The sequence below is a fragment of the Mesoplodon densirostris genome, chromosome 12, assembly GCF_025265405.1.
Source record: "Mesoplodon densirostris isolate mMesDen1 chromosome 12, mMesDen1 primary haplotype, whole genome shotgun sequence".
Lineage (NCBI taxonomy): Eukaryota > Metazoa > Chordata > Mammalia > Artiodactyla > Ziphiidae > Mesoplodon > Mesoplodon densirostris.
The window spans coordinates 86,141,956-86,168,963 of record NC_082672.1 but is presented as its reverse complement, the minus strand read 5'-3'; positions in this window follow the sequence as shown (position 1 = coordinate 86,168,963).

The following is a 27,008-nucleotide window of genomic DNA, read 5'->3' as shown; positions in this document are numbered from 1 at the left end:
TCTATCTACCCCATTCTCTTTCCCATTCTGTATAGTAATTTTCCCCTCAGCAACTGCTCAATCATTTTAGTTCCCTCAATCTTGCAAGTCACCTTCTCAGCAGACTTAATTTCCAATATCAGAGGAACGTAGTAGCCATCATGAATAAACTCCTTTAACTTCCTCTTTCCTACCTCCAAATTGTTCTATATTTTATCCCTCCCTAAATTTTCCTACATGTTTCAGAGGAAGAAGTAGCCCCATTTCTCTCTGACCTCTTAACTTATAACCTTGAATCCATCCTCTGCCTCCTTTGAATTGTATGCTCATTAAGTACTAACTTTTAAATTTGTGTTTTGGTCAGGATCAGCTATGCTATGCTGTAGTAACAAAAACCCCTAAGTTCAATGACTTAATAAAAAATTTTTTTAAATGTATTCCTTCCACCAGATCTACTGTGGATCTAGGCAACCCTCCAGGGCAATTGTCTTTGACGTGGTGACTCATGAATTCAGGCAGTTATGATCTTGTGGTTCCTCACATCAACATAAGGCCCCCCTTGGTTTCCATGACAGAGGAATAGACACTGGAAAATAACACAGGGGCTTTTCACTATCTCAGCCCAGAGTTAACATTAAAATTTTGTTTACAATGTTTTGGCCTGAACTATTCATAGGACCTTGCCTAACATCTGGAAATGGAGTTTTCCTTGTGCACAGGAAGGAAAAATATGAAACACATTTAAGGGCCATGTAGAATTGTTTCTTTTACCTTTTGTATTCATCTATCTCTCTCTTTTTGCTGAATCTTTTGCCTCTATCCCAAGTAATGCCAAGTCTAAACCATCTTGAGAAGTGGCCACCCACCATTTCATCTGCATACCTTCTCCGATGTATTCCCCACATTTCAGCCACACTGCACTGCCTGATGTTACCCATATGCCCCCTGCATTCACGTGCCTCCTTGTCTTTCCTGTGTGATTCCAGCTTCCATGCATATAGATGCTCCTTCCTGAAATGAGCTTTCTACATCCCTTGCCTCTTCAGCACCCCTGCTCATTCTTCAAAGCCACCCTGAATTGTATCTTCTTTCTGTAGCTTTCCCTAAGTCCTGTAGACAGAAAGAAGGCTCTCATATCTGCAATTTATGAATAACTCTATTTTAACCTATATCATTGTGTATTATAGTTATTTGCATGATTTCTTGAACTTCCATTGTAACTATGAGATCATAGTGAGAATAATCATATTTTATTTACCCATATACTCAGCACCTTGCATAGTGGTACCTGGCATATAGAAGGATTTCAATAAATGTTTAAATGGCTGAGTAAATCAGTGAATAGTAAAATTTCTGAAAACTGATAGTGAGGGTGTATGTTGCAATTTTTGAGGTATTATTTATGTTAGAATTGTTTTATTTTTTCAGACAACATAATAATTATTTATTTTAAAAAATTAGCTGATAGCAGAAGTAGAATGAGGCAAAGAATTACTAATAGTATTATAATGTATTATTTATGCAACATTAAATAAACATAGCATGACACAAACTACAGACTAGACAAAGTATCCATTTCAAGGAGTTAAAGTACGTCTTGATATTTACGATAAAATGCCTTGCAATAAAGGCTGAGGTGCTCTGGCATGTCTCCCATAATTGGTGATTATGCTTACAACATGAGTAATATAGAAGTGAATTTTACTCCTGTATGAAGTATAGATGTTATAAATGAACATGTCCCCTCCAAGATATGATATTAATATTGGAAAAGAGTTGATTAATTAATTAATAATAATAAAGCTAACCAAATGTTTAAGGAAAGGTCTTTTTAAATATTCTGAGGAAAATGATAATTATTAGTCAGTTCTTATAATTTAAATCTGAAATAGATGATAAGGCTTGGGTTATGAATAAAGCTAAAATATTAAAACATTAGTTCAACCATTAATTTTGAGTATTTCTGTAATGATTATTCACTTGATTATCACATCCTACCACTTTGTTTGAATTTCAGGACAAAAATTATTATCTTCTGACCCTTTCTTTTGTCCTAAATTATAAGCAAATAGACAAGGGTATCCGGGCGAAATGAAACACTGTTTTTTTTGTTTGTTTGTTTTTCTTTTTTTGTGTGTGTGTGGCTCGCGGGCTCTAGAGCACAGGCTCAGTATTTGTGGCTCACAGGCTTAGTTGCTCCATGGCATGTGGGATCTTCCCGGACCAGGGCTTGAACCTGTGTTCCCTGCATTGGCAGGCGGATTCCTAACCACTGCGCCACCAGGGAAGCCCTAAAACACCATTTTATTCATTCACTTATCATAAGTCATGCCATATAGAATTTAGCCAACGTGGCCCTTGCTTTTGTTAGAAAATACTTTTTAAAACTAAGTTTCTTTCATGTATTAAGTTCATCACAGTCCCCAAAATGGAGACTGTTGATTATTAAGCTTCCCCCGCTGCCACCCCTTTTTTGTTAACACATCCTGGTCCAGACTCTGGAACTGGTTGGAGGTAGTTGGGGAAGAGCCAGGAAACAGTCAGGACAGGTGGCTAAGCATGCAAATATTTATCAAGCGTTTGCCCTGAAATGGGTGTCAGAAACCAAAAGGATTCAAAGTGAGAAGCTGAAACCAAGGATCAAAGTCAAGCTGAGCCTTAGCAGACAGAGACATTGAAAAGAAAAGAAAAAAAAACCAAGCAAGAGGAGTCTAGGTAACCAAGGTGGTGAGCGAAAAACACAGGAAGGGCTTCCCTGGTGGCACATTGGTTGGGAGTCCACCTGCCGGTGCAGGGGACGTGGGTTCGTGCCCCGGTCCGGGAAGATCCCACATGCCTTGGAGCGGCTGCGCCCGTGAGCCATGGCCGCTGAGCCTGCGCGTCCGGAGCCTGTGCTCCGCAACGGGAGAGGCCACAGCAGTGAGAGTCCCGCGTACCTCAAAAAAAACAAAAAACAAAAACAAAAAAAAAAACCACACAGAAAGAGAGAGAATCAAGGAGGGGGCAGAGTAGTTAGCTGGGAATGAATTAGTACCAGAAGGATAGTTCAAAGAGCAAGAGTGCTTCTTTAGAATTCTTCTGGACATCTCATTCTGCTTCTACTTTTGTTTATTCCTAATCCCCCCATCCTGGGGTTTTGATCCCAGTCCTTGAAGGCATGAAGAATGGCTTCTGGCATTTCAACTTCTACAAATATTTTCTTTCTCTCCAAGAAAAAGTGCAAAGGTCTTAACATTTCAAACTCCAAAGGTAAAAGCATGCAACTGATAATTTTTTTTAACACTGAGGAATTGTTTAAAAATTCATAGATGCCTTTTTCCCCCAATATGTTGTTTCAAATTCCATCCTACAAGAGGAATATACCTATATCTATATATACAAGAGGAATATATATGTGTTTGTGTATATATATACATATATATATTATGTGTATATATACATATATATATATATATACATACATACTTTTCCCCCCCGGAGGGCAGTAACCAAATATTTGTCAATCATTCTGTATGTTCTATTCCATTTCACTTATTCATTTATCCTCTACTAAGTAAGAATGAATGGAAAGTATTCAAGTCAACTCTTGGCCATTTTGTTTATCTTATAAAAGATGATGGTCCATTAAGAAAAGAACATATAAATCTACACAACTAATGGTCATATCTTGCCGTTACTATCCCCCTGGCAAAATGAAGTTTCAGATTCATTTCCAGGAGAAAACTTGGGCCAAGAATTCTTGCATGGTGGAGCCTTCATGGACTCATCCCTCCTTGGATAACAAGGAAAACACAGCCCAGATGGTGTCTGTGAATGCCTGGAGAGAAGTGGGCATCCACTCTTCTCTTGTGTGAGGCTGGCAAATCAAAGTCACAATGATAGCTACCTTCACTGGGCACTACTATGCCGCAGGCACTGACATGGGCTCTTGTTTAAATCTTCACAATAGGATCCTGACAGGCTCCTATTAAATAGGCATTACCATCAACATGATTTAAATGCAAGCAGAGGCTCAGAGAGGTTTTAAGGTTTAGTAAAGGTGACAATGCTAGTGAATGGTGGAATCAGAAGTTAAACCTAGCTCTGCCTCCAAAATTATGATTCTCACCGTAGGCAGGGTATACATTTACTCAGCTTCAGTTTCTTCAAATGTCAAATGGAATTATTAATTTAACACAGATCCTGCCAGACAATCCCAGGTTGTCCAGAGATAAGGTACTTGACATGAGTGTGAAGATGACAAAGATACTGGCCTGTCTGTTCCAAGAGTAGGGAGAGCAGTATACTCCAACTGATTTCCTCTGTAAAGAAGCACTACTTCTGTAAGAGGCATAAAGAAGTAGCGGTTAAGAGCACAAAGCTTCCATTTCCTCATCAGTAAAGGGGATGGTAATATCTGGCTCATAGGGTAAATGAAATGATATTTTTTTAAAGTTTTCAGCCCACAGCTTGCACATAGTAATCAGTCAAACATATTATAAATTATTAACACTATTATTATTATTATTAAAAAGCTATGTATAGGGCTTCCCTGGTGGCGCAGTGGTTGGGAGTCTGCCTGCTGATGCAGGGGACACGGGTTCGTGCCCTGGTCCGGGAAGATCCCACATGCCGTGGAGCGGCTGGGCCCATGAGCCATGGCCGCTGGGCCTGCGTGTCCGGAGCCTGTGCTCCGCAATGGGAGAGGCCATGGCAGTGAGAGGCCCGCGTACCACAAAAAAAAAAAAAAAAAAAAAAAAAGCTGTGTATCAATCTTGGATTAGAATTACCAGAAGCAATAATGCTGTTAACAGATTCCAAAACTAGAAAACTCCTAAGTAACTGTCAGTTACTCTCCAAACACAATAGTTTTCATATCCCTAATTTGCTGGAGAATTTTGCTTTGTAGGATCTACCTTTCTAAGTAGAGGCCACCCCAGAGAGATGATGATTCTCACTGACTTGTACTCAGGGTGCTTGATTCTGAAAATATGATTGGCCAGCTTTTGGGGCATCCACGCATGCTTGTCTGAAGGAGTAGGGATCTCCGAGCTGTGTCTGGGACCCAAGGATGCTGTGGTTGTCTCCCGTTCCCACTCTTAGCCACTATCAAACTGGACATATTCACAGAGAACCCAAGAACCCACAGCTTTGACCTGGGCATAATTTTGGCCACAGAGCCATTTCACCTCGTGAAGACTTTCTTAAATTGTCAAAGCAAGTTAAATAGAAATGATAGGCAAATGATTTGATTGTAATATATTAAGAACCAACTTAGGCATTATTATTTTTTTTTTTATAATTTAGACTAGGTGAGTATACCCAAAGTAGAAATGTAAAATACAGCTTGAAATATATTTCTGATCTTTCCAGGGCTGGGAACCTCCACAGGTAAACCAAATAATTGCTGAATCAAATGATCCATTATTCAGAACTGTGTTGTCACAGAATGAAAGTCCAGATCACATTGTACATCCACATTTAATAGTGGAATTCCATGGCTTTAATGAATAAGCAAAAGTGAAATATTTTACTACTTCCATGAAACATTCAAATACCATACTCCTACTCAAATTATTTATTATTATAATGATGCTTTTTATAAAGATCAAGTATGAGTAACCTGAAAAAAAAACTTAAGCTGTTTCTAAGGGCATAACATTTAGAAACAACATATGGTTCTTGTAGTCAAGAATAGGTTCCTTAAATTAGCCAAAGACATTCACAGAGAGATGAGTTGTAGGAAATAGGATCGTGGGCAAGAGGAGAAAAATTGTCATCTCTCTTCTCTCTGCTCTTCGTCTTCTTTGCCTGGCTGAATGCGGTTTTCATTTTCTACCCAGTTCTGAACGTAAAAATAAAACAAGTGTAAGTCTCATAATGCAAGGTCTCTGAATACACTCACCTTTTGTTTAGTTACTATTTTAAATGTTATTAAAATAGAAGAATACACTATATCATAAAATGTAAATATTCCATTCATTCATTCAATCAGCATGCATGGATCCCTTCTCTGTGCCCAGGGCTGGGCTCCAAGGGGCAGCACCTATTATCTAGTCACTGTTACAATCCAGATCAGGGGAGAAGGCCAACCTAACCTGGCTCCTTTTACTCTCATGTTCTCAACTCTTCTCAGTATAGATAGGATCATGTAACTTATTTGCTGAAAATCCCTCCATGGCTTCCGTGTCAATAGAATAAAATCCAGACTGATTACTTTGTTTCATACAGTCCTGTACGATCATGCCTCTGCCTCTCCAGTGTCAGCTCTTGTCCGAATCATCTACTGGCATTCCTTCAGCCTCTCACACTTATTTGCCTTGCTTTTTCCCATCATACGGCTTTATACCTATCTCTCCTCTATCTGGAGCATTCATACAGACCCCCCCCCCCACACACACACACACATACACACACACCATCACTATCTCCTTTTCATTCTTCAGACTTCAACTTAAATATCACCTCCTGGAGAGACTCTCCCTGAAACTCATGTGTAAAATAAGTCACTTTCTCATATTCCCTATTGTTTCCTTCATTGCAATTTATAATCATATTGCTTACTTACACATTTTTATGTGTGTTTCATATATATGTGTGTATATATATATGTATATATATATAAGCAGTTTTAAGTTCACAGCAAAATTGGGAGAAAGGTACAGAGATTTCCCTTGTGCCCCCTGTTCCAACACGTGCACAGCCTCCCCATTATCAATATCTCCCACCATCCACAGTGATACATTTGTTATAATTGATGAACCTACACTGACACATCATAATCACCCCAAAGTCCATAGTTTACATTAGGGTTCACTCTTGGTGTTGTACATACTTGTTCATTTATCATGGTATGTTTCTCCCACTAGACTGTACATTACATGAGGGCAGGGACAGTAAGTAGTGTAATACCTGGATCATAGTAGGTGTTCAATAAATTTTGTTGAATGAATGACTATTGAATGAATAAAGCAGGAAATAATTGCAGGGGAGCATCTACACAAGCACATGACAGTATAGTAATAATTCTAGATGTATATTCTAGGAAAAGCTTGGTGACAAAAGAATGGAATTTACAGTAAGATCTTTTAGTAGAAGTGAACTAATCTAGCTTGGTAGGTCACATGTTTCCAGGAGAATCTTCTTCACTGAGTTCCATGAAATGAAAAGAAAAGGAAGATCCTTCACAACTACCATCCTGCTCCCTCTGAATATGCAAAGTATGGTGGTGGTCTTGGCTCTGGGCAAGGAGCTTCAGGTAGGCAGGGCTTGTTACATATGAGGAGGAAATGGAAATTTTCCTTAGGTGACTCAACTGGTATACCAGTTGACTAGAACCTAGAACTCAGGTCTCCTTCCAGTTCCTTCCTGCCTCACTCCCACCACAAACCCTGAGCAAATCATAGAAAATTCACAGACATTTATCTATAGCCTTTCTCATATTTATTATTTCTTCTTCTTTCAACCTAAAATGATTTCCAGGTATTTATAACAGGGTGTCTTCTGTATAACCAGGAAGAGGAGGAGATAAGGCTTTTGCTTATAAATTGTGCATTTTTAAAAACAATCAGAATTGTATTCTTATCCATCAGTGAGATCACCTGCTTTAAAATCTTGGTGCCACTGGGGAGAACTGAATACATTGACTTCAGACCCACTTCTGAACTACACATTCCTCTCTCTAGCATGTTGGTAAAAGTTTTAAAAGTGGAAGCATCTGTGTACTTATCTTAAAATCCTTACATTTCATTCAACGAAACTATTATTTTATAGCTCTAACACACTTAAACTATACACTGTCACACATTATTTGTCCTACATGCTAATAAAATTCTTTTGTCATGTTTAGAAATTTCCCAGTAATCACAATTTTAATTCTAAATCTTGAAAGTAGGTAGGTGACACAGTTATAATACTTAAAAAAAAATCAGTTGAGTTAACTAAGTTATTTGCCTCATACAAGTTGAATTAGGCCATGTGGAAAGTTCCTTTGCATCATCTCTTCAGGACTTTGCATTTAGTTATTTCCAAGCTAGTGTAGCTAACTTCTAATTTTAAAGGAATTGTAGACATAAATTTATTATTTTTCCCTTTGGAGAACTTTCTGATAAAAATTGGGTTGCTTTACTATTTAAGTCTCATTACAACAGTGGTCAGAAGTTCCAATGACAACTCTGTCCAAGGATCTGAGGTTTGGCATCCACCGATTCACTCTCTTTTTAACTCGTTTCCATGTAAGGAATATGGGCTCATTCGCTTCACAAACCTAATAATTTTATAGGCATAATGCTTCTCTGTATATATCTCATGATTAATGGGAAAAGAAATCATTCCATAACAAATATGTATTAAGAGTCTACTGAGCGTCAACTATTATGGCAGATGGGGAAGGATCAGAATCAACCTGGGAAGGGAAATCAGAATCAAGAAGGGAAAACAGAAAAGAAAACATCATTTCAATGCAGAGCGAACTACAAGGGACGGATGTACAGGGTGGCACAAAGATCTGCTTAAGCGAAGTCGGGGAGGTTTCCTAGAGCAAACATTTAAACTGGGGTTGGAAGTAAAAGTAAGAATCTGCCTGGTGGATTAGGGTTGGAGAGTGGGTAGGAAGAAATCAGGAGGATTCATTCCATATCCAGCAGAGGAAACATTAAAATAAATGTGCAGGGGCATGAAATGATGTGGTGCACAAGCTCAGCTTGGAAGAAACAACAAGTTTAAACGCTAGAATAGTTAGGTAGGCAACAAATATTTATTGGGTGCTTACTAAATGTCTAGCACCTTGCTTAATTTGGGGGATTCCAAAAGTGACTGAGAAAGACCCTCAAAGAGATGATAGGTTAGCCAGGAAGATCAATATTAAACAAATGATTTCAAGTGTGTTATGTGCTTCAGAGAAGAAGTAAGTATAGGACGCTAGGATAGAATACTGGTAAGTGTGGAAGGATAATAATCTTGACATACCAACAAATGTGTTCCTTTCCCTCATGTTTGCCCATCTTTGCTTCCTTCCATAAAGGCCTCCTTTTCCTCCAAATCCAATTCAGGTAGCTAGTTTTGTTGCCTAAGAATAACATTTTGACAGTTGGAGAAAAGAAATAATCTCCATGGCTTTTCCTGGCTTTGCTATCAATGGTATAATAATTTAAAGTCATGGAAGTAGACGATTCACCTAGAGGGGACAAAGGGTATAGAGTGAACAAAGGATGGTGCCTAGCATGCTCCTTTGAGAAGCACACATAGGAATTTGTGAAAGAGCTAACAGACATAAGAGTAAAAACAGACAGTAAGAGAGAGAGTAGGTGACTTAGGTGGAGAGGTAGGCAAGGCTCAGCTCAAGAAGGATCATGTAAATAATATGAGTTTTGGGGCTTCCCTGGTGGCGCAGTAGTTGGGAGTCCACCTGCCGATGCAGCGGACACGGGTTCGTGCCCCGGTCTGGGAAGATCCCACGTGCCACGGAGCAGCTGGGCCCGTGAGCCATGGCCGCTGAGCCTGCGCGTCAGGAGCCTGTGCTCCACAACGGGAGAGGCCACAACACTGAGAGGCCCGCGTACCGCAAAAAAAAAAAAAAAAAAGAAAAAAATGAGTTTTGTTCGAAACGGCTCTCTCTCAACAGTTCCTTGGTCACCCCTTCTCTATGGCCAAACCTATTATATTCCTTTTGCCACTTCTCTATGTACATTTCAGAAACTCCCTTTATTTACTCTTTGTTCCACACCCTCTGCCATGGGGCAACGCTTCTCTTACCCACACTCAAATGGCTGCTGTGACTTACTCAGCAGTCTTTACTGTGAATAATGTAGCGTCACTAAAAGGTCTGTCTGTCCCCAATCCTTTTTTTTCCTGTTAAACATTTTTGTTAGTTTTACTGAAGTTCCATTTATATAAATAAAATCCACCAAGTCTATACTTCAGTGAGGTTGGACAGTTGGATATAGTAGTGTAATCACAACCACAATTATGATATAAAACTTTCCATCACCATGAAAAGTTATTGCATGCTCCCTCTGTGGTTAATTCCTTCCCCCCACCTCTTGAAAAATATGGATCACTTTGCTGACTCGATAGTTTTGCCTTTTCTAGAATTTCATGCAATAGAATAATACGGTTTGTAGTCTTTTGTGCGTGGCTTCTTTCACTAACTGTAATGCTTTATAGAATCATCGATGTTGCTGCATATATCAGTACTGTGCCTCTTTATTGTTGAGTAGTAGTCCAAAATATAGATATGTCACAATCTGTTCATTCATTCACAAGCTGATGGTATTTGATTATTTCCAGTTTGAGGCTATTATGAATAAAACTTCTATAAACAGTCTTATACAAGTCTTTATGAAGATGTGTGCTCACTCTCTTGGGTAAATCTGTAGGAGTGAAACTTCTGATTCATATGGATGTATAATAGGAGTAGTAAGAGTATATATCCTTGCCTTCTTTCCAAATGGGAAAAAAGCATGTAGCCTTTCACCATGAAGTATTATTAGCTGTAGGGTTTTTTGTAGTTGCCCTTTATAAGATGGAGGAAATTTCCTTTAATTCCTAATTTTCAGGGAACTTTATAATGACTGGGTGTTTAATTTTGTCAAATGCTTTTGTCTTCTATTAAGAAGGTCATATCATTTTTCTTTCTAGTTTCTTAATACAGTGAATTACATTGATTGATTTCCTAATGCTGAACCAACCTTGCATTCCTAAGAAAAACTACACTTGGTCCTGATGCATTGCCTTTTTATATATGTATATAAATGTATTCAATTTGCTAATATTGTGATGAGGAGTTTTTGCATCTATATCCTTGAGAGATACCGGTTTGTATTTTTCCCCCTTGTTATGTCTTTGTCACATTTTGTTACCAGGATAATGCTGCTAGCCTTATAAAATAGGTTAGAAAGTGTTCCCTCTTCTCCATTTTTTGGAAGAATTTGTACAGAGTTTGTATTATTTCATCTTTAAATACTTGATATAAATTGACAGTGAAGTCACCTGGGCCTGGAGTTTTCTTTATGTGCAGGTTTTTAGCTATAAATTCATTTTCTTTAATAAACACTGGCTATTCCAGTTATTTATATCTTCATGAGAAAGCTTAGATATTTTGTGTCTTTCAAGGAATTTGTCCATTTCATTTAAGTTCCCTAATTAATAGGCATAAAATTGTTCATAGGTACTTATTATACTTTTAATATAAGTAGGATCTGTACAGTGTCCATTTTCATATTCCTGATATTGTTAGTTTTGTCTTTTCTCTCTTCTTGATCAGCCTGGCAGGAGAAGTTAATCAATTTTATTAATTTTTCCAAAGAATCAGCTTTTGCTTTCATTGACTTTTTAAATTGTTTTTCTGTTTTCTATTTTATTAATTTATGCCGTTAAGTATATTATTTCCTTTCTTCTACTTGCTTTGGGTTAAATTCTCTCTTCTCTTACTATTTTCTCAAGTTGAAAGCTTAGATCATTGATTTAAGAACTTACCTAATTTCTAATACAAACATTTAACGCTATAAATTTCCCTTTAAACACTGCTTTCACTAGGTCCCACAAATCTTGATATGTTGTATGTTCACTTACATTCAGTACAAAATATTTACTAATTCCCTTTGTGACTTTCTCTTTGACTGATATTTATAAGTACGCTGTGTAATTTTCAGGTACATGAGAATTTTCCAGATAGCTTTCTTTTACTGGTTTTTAGCTTAATTCCACTGTGGTTAGAGATCATATTTTGCATGATTTCAATTCTTTTAAATATACTTAGGCTGTTTTATCACCTAAAATATGCTCTATTTTGGTGAATGTTCCATGTGCACTTGAGAAGAGTTTGTGTTCTGCTCTTTTGGGATGGAGTGTTCTAAAAATGTCGATTAAGTCAAGTTGGTTAGTAGTGTTGTTCAGGTCTTCTATACCATGAGTGATTCACTCTAATTTTTCTATCAATTACTGAGAAAAGATTGTTTAAATGTCTAACTATAATTGCAGTTTTGTCTGTTTCCCCTTTCAGTTCTATCAATTTTTGCTCTATGCATTTGAAGCTGTTATTAGTAAACGGGCTCCTTATCATTTTGTAATGTCTATTTTGCTTTTTTTTTAATTGTAGTATAATTGCTTTACAATTTTGTGTTAGTTTCTGCTGTACAATGAAGTGAATCAGCTCTATGTTTACCTATATCCCCTCCCTCTTGGACCTCCCTCCCCCACCATATCCCACCCATCTAGGTTGTCAGAGAGCAACCAGCTGAGCTTCCTGTGCTTTATAGCATGTTCCCGCCAGCTATCTATTTTACGCATGGTAGTATATATATGTCAATCCTAATCTCCCAATCCGTCCCACCCTCCCCTTTCCCACTGTGTCCACATGTCTGTTCTCTATGTCTACATCTCTATTCCTGCCCTGCAAATAGGTTCATCTGTACCATTTTTCTAGATTCCACATATATGCGTTAGTAGATGATATTTGTTTTTCTCTTTCTGGCTTACTTCACTCTGTACGACAGATTCTAGTGTAGTAAATTCAGCTTCTTTTGACCAGTTTTTTTCAAAGTATATTTTTCCATTCTTTTAGGGTTTTTTTCATCCTTTTTTGTTTTAACTTACCTATGTGTTTATATTTAAAGTGGGTTTCTTGTAAATAGCATTTAGTCAAGTCTTGCTTTCTAATCTAATTAGAAAAATCTCTGTCTTTCAACATGTGTAGTTAATTGGAACTGCACTGTCCAGTAAGGTAGCTCCTAGCCACATGTGGCTTTGAAGAACTTGACATATTGCTGGTCTGAATTGAGATGTAAGTGTAAAATACACATGGAATTTTACAAAACAGAATGTAAAATATCTCATGAATAATTTTTATATCAATTATATGTTGAAATAATATTGGGTTGGCCAAAAAGTGCCTTTTAAGTAAAAATAAAAGACACATTTTTCATTTTCACCAAGAATTTTATTGAACAATGTATTCATCCTTTGGTTCCACTACCTTCTGCCATTTTTCAGGCAACTTCATAATTCCATCCTCCCCAAACTTTTTATCTTTTTGAGCAAAGAACTGTTCCAGGTGCCTTTTACAGTCTTCCAGGGAATGGAAATTTTTTCCATTAAGAGAATTTTGTAAAGATGGAAATAAATGGAAATCCAAAGGTGCGATGTCTGGTGAATACGGTGGATGAATCAGAACTTCCCAGCCAAGCTGTAATGGTTTTGCAGAGAATATGAATATTCTCTACCGTTTAAGTAGAGAATCACGTATGGAAATATGGTCAAGAAGGTTTTTTTCGCTTAACTTATATGGAACCCAAACATCAAAGCAATGAACATAACCAAACTGGTGCAAATGATTTTCAATGCTTGATTTGGATATTTTGAGTATGTCAGTGATCTCCCGTGTGGCATAACATTGATTGTTCTCAATTAATGTCTCGATTTGATCACTATCAACTTCAGCTGGTCAACCTGACCGTGGAGCATCATCCAGCAAGAAATCTCCAGCATGAAACTTTGCAAACCACTTTTGACATGTTCGATCAGTCACAGCACCTTTTCCATACACTGCACAAATCTTTTTTTGAGTTTCAGTTGCGTTTTTACCTTTCTTGAAATAGTAAAGTATAATATGCCAAAAATGTTGCTTTTTTTCTTCTATCTTCAATATTAAAATAGCTACACAAAAATTCACCAAATTTTGATGTCTTTTTTTAAATGCACGCTGATATGACAGCTGTAACATACAATCTAACAAAATTGTTTTGAATGAAGTTAAAGACAACTAAGTGCTACTAGAGCCATCTTACAGAAAAAATCAAACGAACTTTCTGGCCAACCCAATATTTTTCATAGATTCTGTTAAGTATACTATTAAAATTAACCTCACCTGTTTCTTTTTCTTTTTTTAACATGGCTACCAGAAAATTTTAAATTACATACCTTGCTCACATTATAGTTCTATTGGACTACGCAGGTTTAGACCACTTTTATTTAATTGTTAGTATGATTTTATTAAAATCTACCATCTTGCTGCTTGGTTTCTATTTGTTACTTTTCCCCTTTTTCTTCTCTTTCTCTGCCTGCTTTTGAATTAATTTACTATTTCATTTTTATACATTACTGACTTATTACTTATAATTTTTTAAAGTTTTAGTGGTTTCCCTAGGGTTACATGGTAGTATATTTAATGTACATTGTAGTGCATTTTTTATTTGCCATAGGTTACCTTTAAATTATGTTATACTCTAGAAAAATGGTAGAGATGAACTTATTTGCAAAGCAGAAATAGAGTCACAGTTGTAGAGAACAAATTTATGGTTACCAAGTGGGGAAGGGGAGGTGGGATGAATTGGGAGATTGGGACTGACATATATACAATACTATACATAAACTAGATAACTAATGAGAACTTACTGTATAGCACAGGGAACTCAATGTTCTGTGGTGACCTACATGGGAAGGAAATCTAAAAAGGAGTGGATATATGTGTATGTATGGCTGATTCACTTTGCTGTACAGCAAGAAGCTAACACAACATTGTAAAGCAACTGTACTCCAATAAAAATTAATAAAAACGATTGTTATACTTCTTTTTTTTTTTTTTTTTTTTGCGGTATGCGGGCCTCTCTCTGTTGTGGCCTCTCCCGTTGCCGAGCACAGGCTCCGGACGCGCAGGTCCAGCGGCCATGGCTCATGGGCCCAGCCGCTCCGCGGCATGTGGGATCTTCCCGGACTGGGGCACAAACCCGTGTCCCCTGCATTGGCAGGCGGACTCTCAACAACTGCGCCACCAGGGAAGCCCTGTCTTCATTATTAAAAGATTTTTTCTGGGTATAGAAATATAGGTTAGGGCTTCTCTGATGGTGCAGTGGTTGAGAATCTGCCTGCCAATGCAGGGGACATGGGTTCAAGCACTGGTCTGGGAAGATCCCACATGCTGCGGGGCAACTGGGCCCGTGAGCCACAACTACTGAGCCTGCGCACCTGGAGCCTGTGCTCTGCAACAAGAGAGGCCGCGATAGTGAGAGGCCTGTGCACCGCGATGAAGAGTGGCCCCCGCTCGCCGCAACTAGATAAAGCCCTCACACAGAAACGAAGACCCAACACAGCCAAAAATAAATAAATAAATAAATTTTTTTAAAAAAGAAATATAGGTTAAAATTTTTTGTTTTCTTTTGGTTTCATTTATTTGATGAAGTTCCTCCATTATCTTCTGGCCTGCATGGTTTCTGATTAGAAGTCTGCTGTCATTTTTATCTTCATTTCTTTGAATGCAATGTACCCTTTATCTCTGGATGCTTTTGAAATATTTATCTTATCACTGATTTTTAGTAATTTGATTATAATGTGTCTTGATATGCTTTTCTTCATGTTTGTGCTAATTGAAGCTCATTGAGATTCCTGGATCTCTGGATGTATAATTTTCATCAGAGTTGGAGAAATTGTGGCCATTGTTTTCTAAAATATGTTTTCTGTTTTGCCCTTTCTTTCTGGTACTCCAATTATACATATATTATTAGACTGTTTGATATTCTCACATGGCTCATTAATCTTATGTTTATTAAAATTTTTTCTCTTTATTTCATTTTAGATAGTTTCTCTTGCTGTGTCAAGTTCACTAGTCTTTTTTTCTGCAGTGTGTAAATACTACTAATCTCATTCAGTTACTTTTCATTTCAGATCATGTATTTTTTCATACCTAGAAATTCAAATTGTTTTTCTTTAATACCTTCCATATCTCTCATCTTCATGTTCATATTTTCTTTACCTTCTTAAACATATAGCATATGTTCATAATAGCTCCTTAAACATCCTTGTCAGTCAATTCTACTATCTTCTCATCTCTGGGTCTGTATCTATTGATTGATTTTTCTCCTGGTTATTGGTTGCATTTTCTGCTTCTTTGCATGTTTGGAAATATTTGATTGGATGCTGACAGTACTAGTTTCTACATTATTAGATGCTGAATTTTGTAGTACTCAAATATTGCTGGACTTTGTTGCTTGAAATCAGATTGATCCTTTAAAGATTTGCTTTCTAGGCTAATGTATTCCCATTACTGAGGCATCTTCTTTCTGAGGACTCTACTTAATGCCCATATATTAGGAGGTTGTTTCACTCTGGCTTGTTAGAACACAAACTATTGCCTGCCTGTGTGAGCTTAAGGACTGTTTAGCCTATTCCTTCCTTAGAGTATTTTTCTTCAGTCTCAGACAGTTCCTTTCATATATTCACAGATCAGTATTCAGCCTCAAGACTTGTGGGGAACGCTTGAAAGATCTCTGTAGCTACCTCCCCACCAAAAAAGTTCTCCAATCTCTTTAGCATTTTTCTTCACAAATTCTAGCCACCTTCATCTCTGGACTCTAAACTGTGTCTCTTCAACTGAGCAAGGTGCCAGGCTATCTCTCACTCTTTCCAGGCAGTTAGCTGGGGCAATCAAAGGACCCACTTTAATAGTCTGCCTTTTCTTAGGGATCAATGTCCTGCACTGCCTGTTGTCTAAATGTCTAAAAATTGTTTTTTCAGTTTCTAATTGTTTAAAGTGGAAATTAATATACTCTTTTGCTCTATCATGTCTAGAAGTGGATGTAGCCAACTTAAAGGCCTAGAGAACATGGGAAAATGTATAGTTAAGTCACTCTGGTGGGCAAATAAAGTATTAATTGGAGGAGAGTGAGACTAGGGACCAAATCAGGTTAAGATGCTAGTAGTCCAAACAACAGACAGCAAGAGTATGAATTCTTGGCAGTAGACATTGGTAGGGGTAAGAAGTGATGGATATAATAATTATTTAGAGTAATGGGGTGTAGTGACTGGTTGAATCTGAGAAAATCCAATGAGATAATGAACACAAAATCATTTTCAAACATCCATTTAAACATTTATTGAATAACATTGTATTCCCAGCACTATGGTAGGTTAAAGACTAAAAATATAAACAAGACATAGTACCTGGGCTAAAAGAGTTAACAGACTTATAAATATAGCTATAAAAACAATACAGGAACTGCCATAATGAAAGTACAAACAAGGTGCTGTATTACATAAATAATGGAGCAAAAACAGCTAAAGGGAGTCAAGGAAAAACTTAAAGAAGAGGTATATTTGAGGCCACTCTTAAATAGTGGGTGAAAGTTTTTCAGGCAGATAAGGAAGGAAAGAACATCGCAGGAAAAGAATAATCAAAGCGTAGTGATTTTCAGGAACAAAATCACTGTGGATGAGTGCAAAATATGCTGGATAGGGACTTCCTGGGTGGTGCAGTGGTTAAGAATCCACCTGCCAATGCAGGGGACATGGGTTCGAGCCCTGGTCCGGGAAGATCTCACATGCCACAGAGCAACTAAGCCCTTGCACCACAACTACTGAGCCTGTGCTCTAGAGCCTGTGAACCACAACTATTGAGCCTGTGTGCCACAACTACTGAAGCTCGCGTGCCACAAGTACTGAAGCCCACATGCCTAGAGCCTGTGCTCCACAACAAGAGAAGCCACCACAATGAGAATCCCACGCACCACAACAGAGTAGCCCCCGCTCGCTGCAACTAGAGAAAGCCTGTGTGCAGCAATGAAGACCCAATGCCGCCAAAAATACATAAAATAAATTTTAAAAAAAGAGTATGCTGGATAATCAAGGTATATAAATATCAAAGTGTAATATAAAAGCAAGATATTATTATTGTATTTTCAAGGATTGATTCTCTAGACATATATGCCATGTGAAATATATAAATAACTTTTGGTGATGCCATGGTACTCAAAGCAGACTCGGTGTCATTATTTACATGGAACAGAAAAAAAATCAATATTTATGCCTGCTTCCAATCCAGGATACAACAAATGCAATTACTTAAAATGTCTGCATTCATGTACCAAAATAATGTTCAGACATCCATGCACTTTAAAAGATATAGAAATAAATATTTGAAATGGCTCTAAGGAGTAAAGAAAATTTTATATAGCATTCATTTTTTAAAGTTCCCTCTCTGTAGGCGAATGCCATTGGCGATCATTGCTACACATCAAAATAACGTTCTTTTTGTTATATGCCTCCGTATCCCTAAGAAACATGCAGAGCACCTTCTTGATACTTCAGCTTTAAGCATTCTGATGTTAATTTTAACAATCTACCTGTTGGAGTTCTCATCTTCAAGGGTGCCTCTTGTTCTCCAGCCCCTCTCTTTAATCCTCTCCAGAAAATAAACTCCCGTCTGTTGCCATGTAGGAGAAGGTTAATCACCTGCAGTGCAGAGTGGTGAGTGTGCTCTGGGTGTAACTGCCTCTCAAGCAGACTCTCAGCCAGTCTGTTGTTGCCCAGCACTTACTTCCTCTATCAGAGGTGCTAGACACCAATTCCTGTGCCTTTGTGGGGGGGTGGGCTGGGGGATTCTGAGTCCTCCTAAATCAGGCTGCCTCTTGGCTTCTCCCCACAGCAGCCTCAGCTCTCCTGGGTCTAATAAGTTAGTTGCCATTCATGTGTCTTATTTCAGCTTCCCATATTCTGGTGCTATTGTTTTACTCCTGTTCTCTTTGTACTTGTGGGTTTATAGCTTCTTTTTAAAAATCCATTTACCATCACTGTAGTGGTCTTAAGAAGGGAGCTGAAAAATATATATGTTCAATACTTCCTCTTTCACTGTAAGTCCTTCAGCTCATTGTTTTTTAGTATTATATGTGTGGGGTTTTTTTTGTAATGCACATAATTATTTGTACAATAATACATATATCATTTATAAATAAAAATCTACTATCTCATTGCTTAATTTCAATTATTTTTTCTTCTTCTTAGAGATAATGGTATGAGATAAAAGTTTGAAAACCACTGCTCTGATTGGCCTCTAAATGGTGGAGTCCTCCAGGATCCAGAGCTTGGCATTTTCCTCTTTTTGTGTTCCTACTCCCCCAGGTGATCTTACCTAGTCCAAATGTCAGTGACTCCCAAATGTATATGTTTAGACTTTACCTCTGCATTCAGCTCCAGAAATCCAGATGCCCTTTTAATATCCTCAGCTGTATATCTAATAGGTACCTCAAATTTAACATCCCAATCAAAGATCTTGATTGCCACAACCCCACACCCTCTGCAGACTGCACCTTGCCCAGGCCACCAGATATTCAGTCAAAAATTTGTATTGAATATATATAGATTCCAAAGCCTGAGAATACAACACTAAACCAAACTGAAGAGAATGCTATCATGCGGCTTACCTCCTCCAGGTTGCAGGCGTGGAGGAAGGAGGAGGAGACAACAGAAAAATTTGAAGTAAATATGTATCTTGTGTTTCTGTTTACTTATATTTATCTAGGTTAAGTGCTATTGAGAAAAATAAAGCTAAGCAAGCAGAATGGATAGTTTTTGTGTGTGTTTTCTGTTATCTCTTCTTTCCGGCTTCCAAAATGTTGTCATTAATGTCCTCTCTTTTGCTCTTTTTGTCTTTGCGACTCCATGGGCTTAAAATACAGTCATTAACTGCTATTTAGTGGAGTTTGAAGAAAGTGCTGAAGGAAATGCATGTGTTCAATCCTCCATCTTCACTTAGAGGATTCAGAGTGTAAAAGGAATATATTTATGAGAAAATGATATTCAAGCTGAAACCTGAAAGCAGTGAGGAAGTAAGCCATGTAGCCATCTAAAAAAAGAGCATTCCAGATGGAGGCAGTTGCAAGTGAGAAAGGTCCTAACGTGGGAGTGTGCTTAATGTGCTCAAGGAACAGCAAGGAACCTACTGTTGCTGGAGCAGAATTGAGAGGTAGGATGGAGAGGGAAGACGATTAGCAAAGGAGGCTAGAGAGATGGCAAGGGGCCGGATCATTTATTGGAGGCCATGGTATGAATTCTGAATTTTATTCAGAATGAAGTGGGAAGGCCTTGGATGATTTTAAGCAGACAATATTAAATTATGTTTTAAATAAATCACTGTGGCTGCTGTACAATATCCTGTGGGGAGATGAAGGCAGAAACAGAGACATCAATTAGGAGTGTATCGGCAAGAGATGATAATGACTTGAGCTAGAACGTTGGCCATTTTTGTGGTGAGAAGTGGTAGGATTCTGGATATGCTTTGAAGTTAGTTAGAGCCAATAGAATTTTACTGTTGGATCAGGCAACAGAAGAGTTAAGCATATTCCAAGGTTTTTGACTTGAACAAATGGAATTATAGTGTCACTGAAATGGAGATGGCTATAGGTGGAAAAATATTTGGGGGGTTGAGGTCGGGGGACAGGAGCTCAGTTGGACATGTTAAATTTGAGATAACTCTTATACAACCAAATGGTGATGTCAAGTGGCTGCTGGATATACCAGTATAGGGTTTGAGGGAGCAGTCAGGTGGAAGATACTGATTAAGGCTCATCAGTGTATGAATAGTATTTAAAGCCACAAGACTTGATTAGATCAACAAGGGAGGGAGTACGGATAGAAAAAGTGAAGAGCTTCAATGATTGAGATCTGAGAGGTTCCACATTTACTGACTGTGAAGGTGAGCAAGAACTCATTGAGGAGACAGAGGAAAGAGCAGCCAGTGAGACAGGAGAACGAAGAGAGGATGGAGCCTGGAGGAGAAATGAAGGTGTTTCAAGAAGCAAGGAATGGACTCTGTTAAATCTGCTAAGAAGTTGAATAATATGAAGTCTGAAAAATGATCATTTGATGAACAGTGTGGAGGTTACTGATGACCCTGACAAGAATAATTTCAGTGGAACTGAGGGAGTGGAAGCTTAAGTAGAGTGCTGCAGATGCTGACTGATGACACAGGAGAGACTGGTGTTACCTTTTGGAGCAATGCTCATAATTAGGCAAGAAAGACGGGATCCAGAGTTTAAATGGAGATGGTGGGCTTAGGTGGAAGACCAGACAGTTCATCCATAGTGGTTGGGGGAAGGGCAGAAAGGGTCCTTTTAAGTAGGTTGGCAGATGTATCCAGAGGCATGAAAACTCACTTTTCATTGAACTAGAGAGCAAGCTCATGATTAGATGAGAAGACAGAGAATGGAGAAGTAATGGAGGTTAGACACTGCCCGGCCCGCAGAGCTGAGATGCCAGTGCAGCCATTTCTCACTAGGCACTCTGATCTGAAGTGCTGGGTGTGAGGCCTCTGCATGAAGCACCCTGTGAACAAGTGACACTAGATGAAGCACAAAGAAAAAGAAAAAACAAAAGGGGGACCTTCAAGATGGCAGAGGATTAAGACATAGAGATCACCTTCCTCCCCACAAAAATACATCTACATGTGGAACAACTCCTACAGAACACTTACTGAATGCTGGCAGAAGACCTCACACTTCCCCGAAGGCAAGAAAATCTGCACATACCTGGCTACATGGCTGACAGGGTCTTGGTGCTCTGGCCTGGTGTCAGGCCTGAGCCTCTAACGTAGTAGAGCTGAATTCAGGACATTGGACCACCAGAGACCTCCTGGCCACACATAATATCAATCGGTGAGAGCTCTCCCAGAGATCTGTCTCAGCGCTAAGACCGAGCTCCACCCAATGGCCAGCAAGCTCCAGTGCTGGATGCCCCATGCCAAACAACTAGCAAGACAGGAACACAACCCCACCCATTAGCAGAGAGGCTATCTAAAGTCATATTAAGTTCACAGACACCCCAAAACACACCACCAGACGCAGCCCTGCCCACCAGAAAGATAAGATCAAGCCCCACCCAAGAACACAGGCACCAGTCCCCTCCACCAGGAAGCCTACACAACCCACTGAACCAACCTCACCCACTGGGGGCAGACACCAAAAACAATAGGAACTACGAACCTGCAGCCTGAGAAAAGGAGACCCCAAACACAGTAAGTTAAACAAAATGAGAAGACAGAGAAATATGCAGCAGATGAAGGAGCAAGGTAAAAACCCACCAGACCAAACAAATGAAGAGGAAATAGGCACTCTACCTGAAAAAGAATTCAGAGTAATGATAGTAAAGATGATCCAAAATCTTGGAAACAGAATGGAGAAAATATAGGAAACGTTTAACAAGGACCTAGAAGAACTAAAGAGCAAACAAACAATGATGAACAACACAATAAATGAAATTAAAAATTCTCTAGAAGGAATCAATAGCAGAATAACTGAGGCAGAAGAACGGATAAGTGAGGTGGAAGATAAAATAGTGGAAATAACTACTGCAGAGCAGAAGAAAGAAAAAAGAATGAAAAGAACTGAAGACAGTCTCAGAGACCTCTGGGACAACATTAAACGCACCAACATTCAAATTATAGGGATCCCAGAAGAAAAGAAAAAGAAAGGGACGGAGGAAATATTTGAAGAGATTACTGTCGAAAACTTCCCTGACATGAGAAAGGAAATAGTCAAGTCCAGGAAGTGCAGGGAGTCCCATATAGGAAAAATCTACAGAGAAACATGCCAAAACATATATTAATCAAACTATCAAAAATTAAATACAAAGAAAAAATATTGAAAGCAGCAAGGGAAAAGCAGCAAATAACATACAAGGAATCCCCATAAAGTTAACAGCTGATCTTTCAGGAGAAACTCTGCAAGCCAGAAGACAGTGGCAGGACATATTTAAAGTGATGAAAGAGAAAAATATACAACCAAGATTACTCTACCCAGCAAGAATCTCATTAAGATTCGATGGAAAAATTAAAATCTGTACAGATAAGCAAACGTTAAAGAGAATTCAGCACCACCAAACCAGCATTACAACAAATGCTAAAGGAACTTCTCTAGGCAGGAAACACAGAGAAGGAAAGGACCTACAAAAACAAAAACAAAACAATTAAGAAAATGGTAATAGGAACATATATATCGATAATTACCTTAAATGTAAATGGATTAAATGCTCCAACCAAAAGACATAGACTGGCTGAATGGATACAAAAACAAGACCTATATATATGCTGTCTACAAGACACCCACTTCAGACCTAGGGACACATACAGACTGAAAGTGAGGGGATGGAAAAAGATATTCCATGCAAATGGAAACCAAAAGAAAGCTGGAGTAGCAATTCTCATATCAGACAAAATAGACTTTAAAATAAAGACTACTAGAAGAGACAAAGAAGGACACTACATAATAATCAAGGGATCAATCAAAGAAGAAGATATAACAATTGTAAATATTTATGCACCCAACATAGGAGCACCTCAATACCTAAGGCAAATGCTAACAGCCAAAAAAGGGGAAATTGACAGTAACACAATAATAGTAGGGGGCTTGAACACCCCACTTTCACCAATGGACAGATCATCCAAAATGAAAATAAGTAAAGAAACACAAGCTTTAAATGACACGTTAGACAAGATTGACTTAATTGATATTTATAGGACATTCCATCCAAAAACAACAGAATACAATTTCTTCCCAAGTGCTCATGGAACATTCTCCAGGTTAGACCATATCTTGGGTCACAAGTCAAGCCTTGGTAAATTTAAGAAAATTGAAATCATATCAAGTATCATTTCCGACCACAATGCTATGGGACTAGATTAGCAATTACAGGAAAAAAGTCTGTAAAAAATACAAACACATGGAGGCTAAATAATACACTACTCAATAACCAAGAGATCACTGAAGAAATCAAAGAGAAACAAATGACAATGAAAACACGGTGAACCAAAACTTATGGGATGCAGCAAAAGCAGTTCTAAGAGGGAAGTTTATAATAATACAATCCTACTTCAAGAAACAAGAAAAATCTCAGATAAACAACCTAGCCTTACACCTAAAGCAATTAGAGAAAGAAGAACAAAAAATCCCCAAAGTTAGCAGAAGGAAAGAAGTCATAAAGATCAGATCAGAAATACATGAAAAAGGGCCTCCCTGGTGGCGCAAGTGGTTGGGAGTCCGCCTGCCGATGCAGGGGATGCGGGTTCGTGCCCCGGTCTGGGAGGATCCCATGTGCCGCGGAGCGGCTGGGCCCGTGAGCCATGGCCGCTGAGCCTGCGCGTCCGGAGCCTGCGCGTCCGGAGCCTGTGCTCCGCAGCGGGGGAGGCCACAACAGTGAGAGGCCCGCATACCGCAAAAAAAAAAAAAAAAAAAAAAGAAATACATGAAAAAGAAATGAAGGAAACAATAGCAAGATCAATAAAACTAAAAGTTGGTTCTCTGAGAAGATAAACAAAATAGACAAACCATTAGCCAGACTCATCAAGAAAAAAAGGGACTCGAGTCAAATCAACAGAATTAGAAATGTAAAAGGAGAAGTAACAACTGACACTGCAGAAATACAAAGAATCATGAGAGATTACTACAAGCAACTATATGCCAGTAAAATGGATAACCTGGAAGAAATGGACAAGTTCTTAGAAAAGCACAACCTTCCAAGACTGAACCAGGAAGAAATAGAAAATATAAACAGACCACTCACTAGCACTGAAATTGAAACTGTGATTAAAAATCTTCCAACAAACAAAAGCCCAGGACCAGATGGCTTCACAGGCGAATTCTATCAAACATTTATAGAAGAGCTAACACCTATCCTTCTCAAACTCTTCCAAAATACAGCAGAGGGAGAAACATTCCCAAACTCATTCTACAAGGCCACCATCACCCTGATACCAAAACCAGACAAAGATGTCACACAAAAAAGAAAACTACAGGCCAATATCACTGATGAATACAGATGCAAAAATCCTCAAAAAAATACTAGCCAACAGAATCCAACAGCACATTAAAAGGATCATACACCATGATCAAGTGGGGTTTATCCCAGGAATGCAAGAATTCTTCAATATATGCAAATCAATCAATGTGATACACCATATTAACAAACTGAAGGATAAAAACCATATGATAATCTCCATAGATGCAGAAAAAGCTTTCAACAAATTCAACACCCATTTATGATAAAAACTCTCCAGAAAGTAGGCATACCGGGAACCTACCTCAACGTATTAAAGGCCATATATGACAAACCCACAGCAAACATCATTCTCAATGGTGAAAAACTGAAACCATTTCCTCTAAGATGAGGAAGAAGACTAGGTTGTCCACTCTCACCACTATTATTCAACATAGTTTTGGAAGTTTAGCCACAGCAATCAGAGAAGAAAAAGAAATAAAAGGAATCCAAATCAGAAAAGAAGTAAAACTGTCACTGTTTGCAGATAATGTGATACTATACATAGAGAATCCTAAAGACTCTACCAGTAAACTACTAGAGCTAATGAATGAATTTGGTAAAGTAGCAGGATACAAAATTAATGCAGAGATCTCTTGCAAAATATACAAGTAGCTCATGCAGCTCAGTATCAAAAAAACAAACCAATCCAAAAATAGGCAGAAGACGTAAACAGACATTTCTCCAAAGACGATATACAGATTGCCAAAAAACACATGAAAGGATACTCAACATCACTAATCATTAGAGAAATGCAAATCAAAACCACAATGAGGTATCACCTCACACCAGTCAAAATGGCCATCATCAAAAAATCTACAAACAATAAATGCTGGAGAGGGTGTGGAGAAAAGGGAACCCTCTTGCACTGCTGGTGGGAATGTAAATTGATACAGCCACTATGGAGAACAGTATGGAGGTTCCTTAAAAAACTAAAAATAGAACTATAATACGACACAGCAATCCCACTACTGGGCATATACCCTGAGAAAACCATAATTCAAAAAGTGTCATGTACCACAATGTTCATTGCAGGTCTATTTGCAATAGCCAGGACATGGAAGCAACCTAAGTGTCCATCAACAGATGAATGGATAAAGAAGATGTGGCACATATATACAGTGGAATATTACTCAGCCATAAAAAGAAACGGAACTGAACTATTTGTAGTGAGGTTGATGGACCTAGAATCTGTCATACAGAGTGAAGCAAGTCGGAAAGAGAAAAACAAATACCGTATGCTAACACATATATATGGAATCTAAAATAAATAATGGTTCTGATGAACCTAGGGGCAAGACAGGAATAAAGACGCAGACATGGGGAATGGACTTGAGGACATGGGGAGGGAGAAGAGTAAGCTGGGACGAAGTCAGAGAGTGGCATGGACATATATACACTACCAAACGTAAAATAGATAGCTAGTGGGAAGCAGCTGCATAGCACAGGGAGATCAACTCGGTGCTTTGTTACCACCTAGAGGCATGGGATAGGGAGGGTAAGAGGGAGATGCAAGGGGGAGGGGATATGGGGATATATGTATACTTATAGCTGATTCACTGTGTTATACAGCAGAAATGAACACAACATTATAAAGGAATTATACTCCAATAAAGATGTTAAGAAAGAAAAAAAGAAGTAATGGTGGTTAAAGGAGAGATAAGAACATGTAAAATGTTTACCGAGGAGAGCAGGATGGTGAATTATCTGGGAAATTATAGTAGGATTGCATGGCAGGACAAAGGCCCACTTGAAGTTTGAGGTCCTGAAGTGAGATCAGTCAGCTTGTGCACGTGCTTTTTCTCCATCCATGTTTCATTGCTCAGGTGCAGATGAAGAGTCAGTGGAGATATATTCACCAGGTTTGAGGTTTTGCCAGGCAAATTTGATGGAGAAGTGCAAGGGAGCTGAAGGTGTGGCAATGTGGTGGTTATACAGTGATGCGCCATCTCAGCAAATTCACTCTTAATCGCTTGGTTGCTCTATACTAAGACATAGGAGTCAACTTTGATTTTTCCCTTTTTTCATTCCCCACAACCATTCCATCAGCAGATCCTATTGTTACTTCCAGTATATATCTGGCATCTATCACTTTTTCTCAATCCCCATGGTCAGCACCTTGGTTTAGCCACTTGCCTCCTTTCTGTGTCAGGGTCTTGGCTGTCTAACTGGTCTACCTGCCTCATTTCTTACTACCCAGCAATCCATCCTCTACACGGCAGCCAGAGTCACCTTCTAAGATCTTCATCAGATTATACAGTTCCTTACTGCAGCCTTTAGTGACTTCCCACTGGATTTCTGTTTTAATCCAAATGGTGGCCACCAGGGTTTTTGCTCCTCTGCCCAGTTCTCCAGCCTCTTCTAGAGCTGCTTTCTCTGATGACTGCTCTATTCCAGCCACACTGGCCTCATCTCTGGTCCTCAAACATGCAAACTCTTTTTGTCTCAGATTGATGAAAATTTCTCACTCTACCTGAAAT